Source organism: Lathyrus oleraceus, chromosome 3 (assembly GCF_024323335.1).
Source record: "Lathyrus oleraceus cultivar Zhongwan6 chromosome 3, CAAS_Psat_ZW6_1.0, whole genome shotgun sequence".
NCBI classification, from domain to species: Eukaryota; Viridiplantae; Streptophyta; class Magnoliopsida; order Fabales; family Fabaceae; genus Lathyrus; species Lathyrus oleraceus.
In genome coordinates this window covers 76,541,617-76,551,522 of record NC_066581.1, presented here as the reverse complement: position 1 = coordinate 76,551,522, position 9,906 = coordinate 76,541,617, and the positions used below count along the sequence as shown (strand labels likewise).

Sequence of the window (9,906 nt, the reverse complement as noted above, 5' to 3'; positions counted from 1 at the left end):
CGTCAACAACTACCGTTACAACCTCAGCTAACCTCACCTTATGCAAACTAGTTCGAGCCATGCTATTATAACTAGCCTAGTTCTTTTACTCTTATTTCACCCGTTTTCATTCTAGCGAAATCACATTAAGCCCTTTATCGTTTCACGCACATAGTGGAGTGACCGGTTAATGATTCTGATCCCCTTTTTAGCTTGAAGCTCTGGTACATAAGTTGGATAACTTCGTTATTTAGTCCATTGCAAATTCCGGGGGATCGGACCGTAGTCCGCCCTACCAAGTTCAGCACCAGATACCTGCTGAACCAATTCATAATGGATCTTTCATATTATGCTTTTGTATGATCTGCAACCTTTAGATTAAATGATCTGGTAAGAATCACCTAACTCAATTAGTGCATTTCCTGATATATATATATATATATATATATATATATATATATATATATATATATATATATATATATATATATATATATATATTTGTTGTTTTAGGAGTCATTCACTTATATTCATCGGTCCTCCACGTAGTTTGCTATTAAGATGGTGCTGACTTCTTGTATAAACTACTCGGGGTTACTATAAAACTAAAAGTTCAAGGGATTGGTATAATAGGTACTTTTCCTGATCTAACATGTTGAGGTTTGTTTAGAGCATTGGGGCGGTAATAATTTTTGTCTTAATTTCACTCAAGTTTGATAAAATAAGCAACCTTTATATTTACTGAGTGTGTTGAATTTTTGTTATGGCTCATGAAAATTGAGGGGAATAGATAAAAAAAATTCACACTAGGGACTTAACTTAAAATAAATATATATTATAATTAAATTTTTTTTTAAAATTAAAGAGAAGGAAATAACAATGAAAAGGGAAAATAACATACTTGAAAAGGGAAGGTTGAAAGAACAAGGTTTTCCCTCCCATACTTAAATGAAACATTGTCCCTAATGGTTCAAAGAAAGCAAAAGAAATAAATAAAAGAAAAATGGAAAAGAAAAAGGGAACCAAAAAGTCAATGCTGCCTTCCGCCTCGTGTTCTTGGACCTGGTGATCTTTAACGGACTTCCAAGTCATCAAACCTGCTGAGCAACTCAGTAAACCGCTGGTCGGTTATGGCATTCCTCGCTTCCTGTTGTTGTTGCATCTGGCGCATCATTTGCATCATTTCGAGATTCTGCATTTGCATACCATCAATAGCATCCATGATGTCGTCGTTGGTTGCTGGCCTTCTTCGTCGACGACGTCGGGAGGATGGACCAGCTGCATTATCGGAAGGGTTGAGCGGGACTGATTGTTGTGCAGGAACCTGATCACCTTGCTCCATTTCTTCAAACTCGTCTGGAGGCGGGTTTGCGTGTGTAGGCTCGGTAGGCTCAGGAGCATTCAGATCGCAGATGAAACGGTTGGGGTTGGTGACATCTGTGAGGGCAATGTTGGGTAAAACAACGCTTGGGACTTCTTGGTTGTTTACCATAAGATAGTATCTTTCGCCTACCCTGTTTTTGATTAGGCGGCTGGACCGGCAATAGCTTATGCCCATAAATAGGGGTGGCAAAGATTCTAAATTTTGGAGTCGGTCCCCTAGATTTAAGCCAAGTGCTATTGTGGTTATTAATCCTCCAATCACGAAAGGTTGGCGCCCTCTAGCACATAGGGTGCGGATATGATGAAATAAGAAAGAGGCAGCATTTACCTTAGTATCCATTTCGAAGACGCATTGAAGGAAGAATAATTCCTTTGCGTTGACTTTGCTGTTGTTTGGTCGACCAAAAACGGTGTTTTGCAGGATGCGGATGAAGTACCGGATGGTTGGGTTATGAATATGCGAAGCAAGTAGTGCATCCCAGTTGTTGGTTTCCACACCGGATATTTTTCTGAAGAGGTCGAAGGTGCTTATGTGCCACTGGGAGTTCGGAGGTATTCTTGGGTGGACTCGGTCTCCTTCGGGGAATTGGAGCATGGTACTCAATTGGTTCTGGGTTAGGGAGTACTCGGTGTTGAACATACGGAAGGTAGCGGTACCGGTTAGGTACTCGTCTTCACCGGTGGGAGTGTTGTACGAATAAGAACTTAAAAATTCTAAGGTGAGGGATGGGTAGGTAGGTTGATTGTGTGTGCAAAGAAAGGTTAAATCAGCGAGGCGGAGCATCCATTGTATACCTTGAAGTAATCCTAATTCTTGTAAACAAGTTGAATCAGGATACCTTGTGGATACGACACCGCGCTGTTGGAAACGCTCGAACTGCTCCCTTTGATAATTATCATCTTCGGATCGGAAGATGATATTTCCAAATGCTTGGTTTCCCGCCATACTGATAAGTGGGTTGAAAGAAGTATAAGGAAAGAAAATGAAATGTATTTTATAGAATGGTTTGTGGTGTATGAAGAAAGGTATGGTGGGTATTTATAGGAAAAGTTTTGGAAGTTGGAAAGGGAGTGGTTGAAAAATAAATAAATGTGGGTAAATGTGAATAAATGGGGAAGGTAAAAAGTGGGGTGGTGTAACGGTCGTGTCTCCAACGGTTACTAACGTTCACCTAGTCTGAAGGTGTGACGCTCGTGACAAGGGTGTTACGGGCGTCACAAGCACTTGGTGTGACGACCGTGATAAGGGTGTTACGGGCGTCACACAGTAAGCTGCAACGGTCACTGCTTGCGTTCTTCATAATTTGTTTTTACTATAATTTATTTTTGTTATTTTGTTTTGCTTATGTTTATTTTATTTTTCTACTGTAATGCTTTTAAATTTCCTTGCATGATATTCTACTACCATAATATATGTATTTCTTTAACAGACATAGTAATTATTAGCATATAGTGGATATCATTACTCGTAATTATAGAAATTGCACGGATCAAAATAAAATAAACCAATAATGCAATAGCTTCATAAAATAATCATAATGTAACATTGGAAGACAAAAGCGAACATGCGAAAGAAAAACAAATACTAATATTAAAAATAATGTGAAACAAAATTAATAAATAGCCTAAACTAAGACTAAGTAACTAAGAAAAACAACAACTTCTAGCCACTTGCATGATCTCTGGCTGGAGGAGCAAAGGAGTTAACACGGTTTAGCAACTCGTGGAATTGATTTGTCATACTGCTCATGTATCCCAGAAATTCTTGTCCCATGTTGGCCAACTCTTCTCTGAGGGCGTCTTGTTCCGACATCAAGGCTTGAATGGTGGTGTTATAATTAGCTTCGGGCATATGATGTCTATGATTGGGTATTGCCGACTCTTCGGTCGGGATAGGTTGAGGAGGAGGGTCAATATCATAATAACTAGATGGTGTCTGAGGATCAGACTCAGCATAAGGAATCTGGTCGTCACAAATCTCATAGTCCTGGATGGATTCAATAGATCTAGCAGGAGAGGGTATTCCGTTCAGATTATAGAGCCAGTTATTGCGGTTATGAACACTAGTCCTTGGACTAGGCAAGGTGAATAGGCAAAGAACTTGGTTGTTAACTATAAGATCAAACTCTTCAGACTCGAGGTTTGCTATAAACATAGTGTTGAAGAGGAAGGGTATACTCATAATCGCAATGCCACAAAAAGGGCTTAGGTCAAGCATAGGTTGATGTAATCCGATAGCATTACCAATCATGGTTATCAATCCGCCTATTTGAATTGGTGCTCGATCATCTTGGATAAGGCGGTCAAAATTTGCCAACATAAAACTGGCACCGTTTACTGGACGGTTCTGGGAAGCACAAAATATGATGAAGAGTTCATCGCGTGAAACTGTGGTACTGTTTGACTTCTTCCCAAAGAGTGTGTGGGCCAGGATCTTATGGAAATAACGAAAGGTCGGGTTATGTATGTTTCCAGAAAGAAACTCATGTTCCTCGGGGTCGTCATTTCCAGTCAAGCTTCCCCAAAAATGTTCAAGTTCCCTATATTCAAAAAGGTCTTCTTGGCTCACTGTGAATGTATCAAAAGAGGTAGGGAAACCTAAAAGGTTGGTAAAGTCTTGAATGTTGAATTGATACTCCATGTTGAACATTCTGAACTGAATGAAACCTCTGCTTATTCCTTTTCCATGGCTGGGTAGATAGATCAGGGAGCTAAGGAATTCGAGCGTTAGTCTCCGGTAAGTGACGAAATGTCTTCGGATATGAGTGGTTTCCCACCCTATTTGACTCAGCAAATACAGGACACTCTCTCTTAGTCCAAGGGTAGTCATTGCCCAATCATCAGCATACAAACTAGGCAACATCTCTCTCTCTCTGCTAGTTCCTCAAACTTTTGTTTCTGAGCTTTCCCTCTGAATTTGATACCCATACGATCAATTTGTCCCATCAGGTTAGTGTTAGCTAGAAACAAAAACAAGAGTTTTTGTCAGGATTTGGCCAAATGCCGAAAGAAGAAAAAAAGAATTTTTTTTATAAATTAAAATAAATTAAGAATGAATACTAAATAAAATTTAAAATAATAATTAAAGAGGAAATAGGAATAAAAATATTTGTGGGTTGTCTCCCACTAAGCGCTCTGTTTAATGTCGCAAGCTCGACATATAAACTATCAAATATAATCTATAAATTCTGGAGGCATTACGTCTAAGTGCAGGACTTGCGAATCTTCATTGTTCTCTGCATAGTGATAATGTTTTAGACGTTTCCCGTTTACGATAAATGGTTCCATAGATTTGCCTTTAATTTCCACTGCTCCACTAGGGAAAACATTAGTAACTTGGAAATGGCCTGACCATCTAGATCGTAGTTTTCCCGGGAATAACTTTAACCTAGAGTTAAATAACAGGACTTCTTCGCCTTGTTTGAAGATTTTCCTTGATATGCGCTTGTCATGCCATTGTTTTGTCCTTTCTTTGTAGATTATGGCGTTTTCGTAAGCGTCTCGTCTGAGTTCCTCTAATTCGTTTATATCAAGGATTCGCTTTTCACCGGCGGCCTTATAGTTTAAATTTAGATTTTTAATAGCCCAATAGGCTTTATGTTCCAATTCTACCGGGAGATGACAAGATTTTCCATAAATAAGCTTAAATGGGGTTGTCCCTATAGGAGTTTTGTAAGCAGTTCGATATGCCCATAAAGCTTCTGGTAATTTCAATGACCAGTCTTTCCTTGAGGTGGCGACTGTTTTTTCCAATATTTGTTTGATTTCTCTGTTAGACACTTCCACTTGTCCACTTGTTTGAGGGTGGTAAGGTGTCGCTACTCTATGTCTTACGCCATACTTAAACAGTAGTTTTTCGAGTACCTTAGATATGAAGTGCGATCCACCATCACTGACGACTACTCTTGGGACACCAAATCTCGGGAAAATTATATTCTTAAAGAGTCTAGTTACTACTCGTGTGTCGTTTGTTGGAGAAGATATAGCTTCAATCCATTTTGATACGTAGTCAACCGCTACGAGTATGTACTTGTTTCCGAAAGAGGGTGGAAAAGGTCCCATGAAATCTATCCCCCACACGTCGAAAATCTCTACTTCCAAAATGCCCTTTTGTGGCATCTCGTCACGTCTAGATATGTTTCCTGTGCGTTGACATCTATCACATTTCTTGATAGCCGCATGCACATCTCTCCATATGTTTGGCCAATAAAAACCGGCTTGTAGGATTTTGGAGCAGGTCTTGGATGTACTTGCATGTCCACCATAAGGAGCGGAGTGACAGTGTTGGATTATATTTTCTATCTCTTCTTCAGGTATACACCGACGGAAAATACCATCGGAGCCTCTTTTGAAAAGTAAAGGGTCATCCCAGTAATAGTGTTTTATGTCATGGAAGAATCGTTTCTTTTGTTGGTATGATAAATTAGGTGGAACTATTACGGCAGCTAAATAATTGACGAAGTCTGCGTACCATGGTGTAACACATATTGCTAAGGTGGTCTCTACCTGTTTATCAGCTTTGTTTTCTTCCAAGGTAGCTATAAGTTTATCGTACGAGAAATCATCGTTGATCGATGTTCTTTCCGGTTCCAGGTTTTCGAGTCTAGAGAGGTGATCTGCTACTACGTTTGCAGTTCCTTTCTTATCTTTGATTTCCAGATCGAATTCTTGTAGCAACAAGATCCACCTTAGGAGTCTAGGTTTAGTATCCTTTTTTGTTAAGAGGTACTTAATGGCAGCGTGATCAGTGTAAATGATTATTTTAGCTCCGACCAAGTAAGAACAAAATTTATCTAGCGCAAATACTACTGCTAGAAGTTCTTTCTCGGTTGTGGCGTAATTCATCTGTGCTTCATCTAGGGTTCTACTCGCATAATATATGACGTGAAGCTTTTTATCTTTTCGTTGTCCTAAGACAACGCCTATGGCGTAGTCACTTGCGTCAGACATTATTTCGAAAGGTTCATTCCAATCTGGAGCCTGCATTATGGGTGCGGATCAATGCTTGTTTAAGCGTTTGAAATGCTTCTAAACATTTATTGTCGAAGATGAATTCAGCGTCTTTCATTAATAATCCGGTTAAAGGTTTAGTTATTTTAGAGAAATCTTTAATAAATCGTCGGTAAAAACCAGCATGTCCTAAGAAGCTTCGTATTTCTCTCACAGTTTTCGGAGGTTGAAGGTTTTCGATTACTTCTATTTTGGCTTTGTCTATCTCAATTCCTCTATTTGAGATGATGTGTCCTAAAACAATTCCTTCTTGTACCATAAAGTGACATTTTTCCCAATTAAGTACTAGGTTTACTTTTCTACATCGCTCTAGAACTCTTTCTAGGTTTTCAAGACATTCTTCGAAACTTTGTCCGCATACGGAAAAGTCATCCATCAAGACTTCCATGATGTTTTCGAGAAAATCGGCGAATATTGCCATCATGCACCTTTGGAAGGTTGCGGGAGCATTGCACAAGCCAAACGGCATTCGTCGATAAGCGAATGTACCAAAAGAACATGTGAATGTTGTCTTTTCTTGGTCATCAGGATGAATTGGTATTTGAAAGAAGCCTGAGTAACCATCTAGATAGCAGAAATGAGAGTGTTTTGCTAATCGTTCTAACATCTGGTCAATGAATGGTAAAGGGAAATGATCTTTTCGGGTTGCTTTGTTTAGTTTCCTATAGTCAATGCACATTCTCCATCCCGATTCGATTCGTTTAGTTATAGTTTCTCCTTTTTCATTTTCAATAACTGTTATACCTCCTTTCTTTGGTACTACGTGTACAGGACTAACCCATTTGCTATCAGATATAGGATATATGATACCTGCCTCTAATAACTTTGTTACTTCCTTCTTCACTACCTCACTCAGGATCGGGTTTAGTCTCCTCTGATGTTCCCTAGAAGTTTTACAGTCTTCTTCTAGCATGATGCGGTGCATACAAATAGAAGGACTTATTCCTTTAAGATCGGTGATGTTGTATCCTAGTGTGGTTGGATATTTTCTTAAGATATGCAGCAGTTTTTCGGTTTCGAGTTTTCCTAGGTCTGCATTGACTATCACTGGTAGTTCAAGATCTAAGTCTAGGAATTCATATCTCAGATTTTTGGGAAGTGTTTTCAGGTCGAGGGTTGGTTTCTTAAGGCATTGCGTAGGATCTGATGTTATTGCTAAACATTGGTTGAGTTTGTCTTCTACAAGATAGTCAGACGATTTGTCATTTTCTAATTCTGTTTCTTTTATGCATTCATCGATGATATCCATGAAGTAACATGTATCTTCTATTGCAGGTGCTTTAAAAAATTTGGAAAGAATGAACTCAATTTTCTCTTCTCCTACTTCGAAAGTGAGTCGTCCTCGTTTTACGTCTATGATAGCACCGACAGTTGCTAAGAATGGTCTTCCCAATATAATGGGTGTAACTTCATCTTCTCTAATGTCCATAATTATAAAATCGGTTGGAATGTAGAATTGACCTATGCGCACGGGAACGTTTTCAAGAATTCCGACAGGATATCTAACAGAACGATCTGCTAATTGCACAGACATTTTAGTTGGTCTTAATTTTCCCATTTCCAGTTTCTTGCATATGGATAAAGGCATAACACTAATACCGGCTCCTAAATCGCACAAGGCTTTATCTATGACAAATTTTCCTATGTGACAGGGTATAGAGAAACTACCCGGATCTTTAAGTTTAGGAGGCATATTCTGGATTATAGCGCTACATTCAGCAGTGAGTGTAACGGTTTCGCTATCTTCAAGTTTCCTTTTATTAGAAAGAATTTCTTTTAAGAACTTAGCATATGAGGGCATCTGCGTAATAGCTTCTATAAATGGGATTGTGACGTTTAATTGTTTCAGTAGGTCAACAAATTTTTTAAATTTGCCCGCATCTTTGGTTTTAATAAGCCTTTGAGGGTAAGGGATAGGTGGTTTATAAAGTGGTGGAGGTACATAAGGTTCTTTCTTTTCTACAGTTTCCTTATTACTCTCTTCCTTTTCCTTAGGTTTACTTTCTTCCTCAGTTGACTTTTTAGAGTTTTGGTTCTCAATCCTTGGATCTACTGGTCCTTCCACTTCCGTCCCACTTCTTAATATGATTGCATGAGCGTGGCTTTTCGGGTTAGGTTGGGGCTGTCCAGGAAATGTACCAGTTGGGGAAGCAGTAGGCGCTTGTTGTTGAGCTACCTGTGATATTTGTGTTTCCAGCATTTTGTTATGGGTAGCCAGAGCATCTACTTTACTTGCTAGTTGTTTAATTTGTTCGCTAGTGTGTATATTCTGGTTTAAGAAATCTTTATTGGTTTGCTGTTGAGAAGCTATAAAGTTCTCCATCATGACCTCTAAGTTGGATTTCCTAGGAACATTATTGTTAGGTGTAGATGGGGTCGGCTTTTGATATCCAGGAGGTATAGCTGGGGCTTGATTGGGAGCTTGTCCTGGTGCGTATAAAGCATTATTACTCTTATATGAAAAATTAGGATGGTTCTTCCAGTTAGAGTTATAGGTATGCGAGTAGGGATTTCCTTGAGCATAGTTCACTTGTTCTGCTTGGATTCCTGTTAGAAGTTGACAATCAGCAGGAGTGTGACCTTGGATTCCACAGACTTCGCAATTTTGAGTTGCGGCAACCACGGTGGTTGGAGGTGATACATTTAAACTTTCAATTTTCTGGGCCAGAGCATCCACTTTTGCATTAACATGATCAAGGCTACTTATCTCGTACATGCCACTTTTCGTTTGAGGTTTTTCTACCATTGTTCGGTCGCTTCCCCACTGATAATGGTTTTGGGCCATGCTTTCGATAAGTTGATAAGCATCGGCATAAGGTTTATCCATAAGTGCACCACCTGCGGCGGCGTCTATTGTTAACCTTGTGTTGTACAAGAGACCATTATAGAAGGTATGAATTACTAACCAGTCCTCTAAACCATGGTGTGGACAAAGTCTCATCATGTCTTTGTATCTTTCCCATGCTTCGAAAAGAGACTCGTTATCTTTCTGTTTAAATCCATTTATCTGGGCTCTCAACATAGCTGTTTTGCTTGGAGGAAAATATCGGGCAAGGAAGACTTTCTTCAACTCGTTCCATGTGGTAACTGAGTTGGAAGGAAGAGAATGAAGCCATATTCTAGCTTTATCTCTTAATGAGAAAGGAAAAAGACGAAGTCGAATTGCCTCTGAAGTGACACCATTAGCTTTAACAGTGTCAGCGTATTGGACAAATACGGATAAATGAAGGTTTGGATCCTCGGTGGGATTTCCAGAGAATTGATTCTTTTGCACTGCTTGTAACAGCGAAGGTTTAAGTTCGAAGTTGTTTGCTTCGATTGCGGGTGGAGCAATACTCGAATGCGACTCATCTTGCGATGGAGCGGCGTAATCTCGAAGAGCACGAGCTGGTTCTGCCATCTCGGGTATCGGCGAAGGAAGAAGATTTTTGAGGTCGGGCACTTCGATAGGAGGGAGATTGTTTGCAGCATGATATTCCCGAATTCGTCGTAAGACTCGGAGATATAGTTCAATGTCGTTGATTCGTAAGTAAA

The 9,906-nt window shown here is 39.5% G+C and overlaps 1 non-coding gene across 1 annotated transcript; it reads left to right on the top strand.

Moving 5' to 3' along the window:
* Positions 1 to 9,287: 9,287 nt before the first annotated feature.
* Positions 9,288 to 9,394, top strand: LOC127133193 (small nucleolar RNA R71). The gene has a single exon (XR_007807184.1). It is a non-coding gene; the product is annotated as a small nucleolar RNA R71 (small nucleolar RNA).
* The last annotated feature ends 512 nt before the right edge of the window (positions 9,395 to 9,906 follow it).